The following is a 4,229-nucleotide window of genomic DNA, read 5'->3' on the forward strand; positions in this document are numbered from 1 at the left end:
TGTGGCCTCTCCCGCTGCGGAGCACAGGCTCCGGACGCGCAGGCTCAGCGGCCATGGCTCACGGGCCCAGCCGCTCCGCTGCATGTGGGATCTTCCCGGACCGGGGCACGAACCCGTGTCCCCTGCATTGGCAGGCGGATTCTCAACCACTGCACCACCAGGGAAGCCCTGGACTCCTGTTTTAGAATGAGATCGATTCACCTGGCTGTGCTTCCTTACCCTCCTCACTATTTCAGAATCTCTTGTGTTTTTACATTCTCCTACTGTTTTTTTCTGACTCAGATGAACCCCTCTACCTGTACATTCAACCCAGCCACTCACTTTAATAACACACTCCCGCTACCCCCCACACCCATTCATCCACCTATATACTTACCATCCATCCACACACTCATTCACACATCCATCCATCCACTTACCTACCCGTCAACTCACACATCCATCCCTCATCTACCCACCCATCCACCCACCCATCCATCCACCCATCCACCCACCCATCCATCCATCCATCCATCCATCCATCCATCCATCCACTTACCCATCCACATATCCATCCACCCCTCCACATACCCATCTAATCTTTCAAACAACATGTACTATGATGAGCCCTCTCCAAGCTACACTGTGAGCAAGTGTCCACTGGGTGTGACAGACGAGGCAAACTGGCAATGACAGCAACCCTCCTTAAGGAATATCATTTTCCACTTAAGTTCTAGCTCTTTCTCCTCTGCCTACAAACATAAAAGTTCTCATCCTAAAAGAGCTTTCAGTTACTTTTCTCTTTTCTTCTTTTTGCCAATTTTCTTTCAAGATTGTTCTGTTTTCACTGCCTCTACTTCTGGACTGCCCATTTGCTCTTTTTTAACTTGAGGTACAACCTACATATAGTGAAGTGTAGTGATCTATACTGTATGGCTTGAGGCTCTTTTCCATTTGTATATGCCCACTTCACCACTACCCAGATCAAGATATAGAAAACGTCCATCATCCCAAAGGGTTCCCTCAGGCCCCTTCCTTGTCAATACTGCCTCTGAGAGGTAAACACTACTGGGGCCAAGGTCTCCATGGATTAACTTTGCCAACTCTTGAACTTATAAATGGACTTAGTATATATTCTTTTGCACTTGGCTTCTTTCAACCTTATTCACCCTGCTGCTTGTATAAGTTCTTTCATTTTATTGAGTAGTTGTATTCCATTGTATGTATACACCACATTGTATGTATACACCACATACACACATAGATCACCACATGATCTATTCTAATGTTGACGGAAATGGGGTTGTTCCCAGTTTTTGGACATTATAAACAAAGCTGCTATAAACACTCTTGTATCTGTTGTTGGGTGAACAAATGCACTACTTTCCCTCAGGTATACAACAAAGTGGAATTGCTGAACAGGGTAGGTGCATGTTTAGATTTCATAGATGCTGCCAAACTGTTACTTCTTAACACTGCGGTTCTCAGCATCAGCTGCTCCGGTGAATTACTGGTGGAGCTTCACAAAGACCCAGAAATCAGGGCCCCACCCCTGGACCTGCTGCATCAGAACCTCTGGGGAGGGGGTCCAGGCACCTGTATTTCTGAAAAGGTTCACCAGTGATTCACCTGCACACTCTTGGTAAAGAGCCACCCTTACCCTCCTGCGGTCTGGATTTCACCTCCAAGGCTCGATGTCAACTGTTCTTTCAGTGTCCACCCAACCCCTGAACCCAAGTCCAGCTGCTTGTGCAAGGTTCCAGTGACCACACACGTTCTCCTTGACTCACATTCCATGCTGGTGACCCCTGATCCTGGCAAGTCTCTCAGCCCCGGCTTCTGTGATGCTGCGAGCTGCCTGCTGGGTCCTCCCACCACCTACACACATGGTTCTTCTGTCTCCTTTGTTGTCTCTGCTTCTTCCTCTCCTCTCTCAATGGAGACGACCCGCAAATCTGTCCACAGCTCTTCTATTTTCATCGTCCGTGTACTCCTTGGTGACCTCACCTACTCCCATGATCTGACCATCTTCTCTGTGCACACAACTAGCAAATCTACAACTCAGCCCTGGCATCAGTCTGGTGTTTTCAGCTGCCTTTTGGATGTTTTCTCTGGGATTTTCCAGTCGTGTTATACAGTAAATCTGAAAACAAGCTCTATTTTTCCCCTCCGAGCCAGCCCTGCCTTCTGATTTCACAGTTTCTATCAACGTCAATCAGATCTATCAACATATCCTGCTTTCCTCCTTTTCTTTCATTTTCACGGGCTCCCCCCCCACTTTGGGCCCAGTTATTTCTCAGCTGGAGCCTCCACACTGGCCTCCTCGTTGGTCCCCTGCATCATCCTCATCCTTTACACTGACGCAGACCAGTCTTCTCTGTGTATCACTGTGACACTGCTAGCCCCTCAGCAGAACTTGCAGTGGCTTCCTGAAACAGGTGCCCATCAAACAGGTGAAGACGCTTTGCCTGGCATCAAGGACCGCCCTCTCTGCCACCTCAGGCCCCAGTTTCTTTCTCCTCATATTCAAATCCAACCAGACCATCCCTTCACTGCCTCCAAATGTACCCCCAGGGACTTGCCCTGAGGGTGCCTTTAAACCAGACGAGCCCAGGCACACAGCAGGCAGTGGGCACCTCACAAGGTGTCCTGTCCCGGGTCTCAGCCTTGTCACAGCAGCAGTGCTGAGTCTGCTCTCCTCCTCTCAGTCTGTGTGTTTTTTTTTCTCTAACTCCTGCTTTCTTCTGGCATCTCCCCAACTCTTGGCCTTTCTCTCCCACTTCCATCCAGTCTCCCACGTGCCCCTGAGTCCAGGTCATGCCCAGAATGCTCTCTATTTCCCCAGGTCTCTAGTGGCCCCAGGGAAGCTCATCACTGCAGCACCGCTAACCCCCAGGACCCGGCATGGGGCTGGCTCCCCTGGGTTGGGCCCCAGAAGGGGATGGATGCCAGGATTTCCTGCCTTGGCATCTGCTCCGGCAATTCTTTCTACCTGAAGTGGATCAGGCCACCTCAGCCCTTGTCTTGTCGAAATCCAAGCACCCTCAGGCACCACAAGTGGCCCCTCTTCAGGAAGCCTCCCCGATCCTTCCCTGCCCTGATGGTCATTTCCCTCTGTGACCTCTCCTCACAGCATTGGCCACCGCATTATATTCTATCTCTGGTTAGTTAGTTGCGTATTTATCTTGTCTTGTCTTTCCTACTACGAACTCTCTGAGGGCAGACATCTGACTCATCTTTGATCTCCCACGACCTAGGACAGCGCCCAGCCCATCATAAGTCATCGATAAATATCTGTTGAACAAGAATGAAGGGATGCTTTATTGCAGTTTCCGCAAACACTGTTTAGTGGAACACAAGTGGGCTCGTAAAATATTAATTGATATTTCATGACCAATTGAGTTTGGCACACGAATTTTCCCATAGAGAACCACATGCTCATAAACCTGTAAAGGCTCTGATAAGTCCTGCAGCCGAGAAGCTTGTGTAATGATGATTGACTTGGCAGATTAGCAAATATATTTGAGTACAGGACTTAAAAAAGAGACAAAATATACAAACAGCTCATACAGCCTAATATCAAAAAAGCAAACAACCAAATCAAAAAATGAGCAGAAGACCTGAACAGGCATCTCTCCAAAGAAGACATACGGATGGCCAACAGGTACATGAAAAGATGCTCAATATCACTAATTATTAGAGAAATGCAAATCAAAACTGCAATGAGGTATCTTCTCACACTGGTCAGAATGGCCATCATCAAAAAGTCTACAAATAAATGCTGGAGAGGGTGTGGAGAAAAAGGAACCCTCCTACACTGTTGCTGGGAATGTAAACTGATACAGCCACTATGGAGAACAGTAATGGAGGTTCCTTAAAGAACTAAAAGGAGAGTTGCCATATCATCATGCAATCCCACTCCTGGGCAAATATCCGGAGAAAACTCTAATTCAAAAAGATACATGCAGGGCTTCCCTGGTGGCCCAGTGGTTGAGAATCTGCCTGCCAATGCAGGGGACACGGGTTCGAGCCCTGGTCTGGGAGGATCCCACATGCCGCGGAGCAACTAGGCCCGTGAGCCACAATTACTGAGCCTGTGCGTCTGGAGCCTGTGCTCCATAACAAGAGAGGCCGCGACAGTGAGAGGCCCGCGCACCGCGATGAAGAGTGGCCCCTGCTTGCCACAACTAGAGAAAACCCTCGCACAGAAATGAAGACCCAACACAGCCATAAATAAATAAATAAATAAA

General features: G+C 48.6%; 1 protein-coding gene across 1 annotated transcript in view; it reads right to left on the reverse strand.

The window, feature by feature from the left end:
- INPP5D (inositol polyphosphate-5-phosphatase D) overlaps positions 1–4,229 on the reverse strand; it is a 131,123-nt gene that overhangs the window by 22,765 nt on the left and 104,129 nt on the right. The window lies entirely within an intron of this gene.

Source organism: Aethalodelphis obliquidens, unplaced genomic scaffold (assembly GCF_003676395.1).
Source record: "Aethalodelphis obliquidens isolate GAN/ISIS:26980383/991018 unplaced genomic scaffold, ASM367639v1 scaffold2, whole genome shotgun sequence".
Taxonomy (NCBI): domain Eukaryota; kingdom Metazoa; phylum Chordata; class Mammalia; order Artiodactyla; family Delphinidae; genus Aethalodelphis; species Aethalodelphis obliquidens.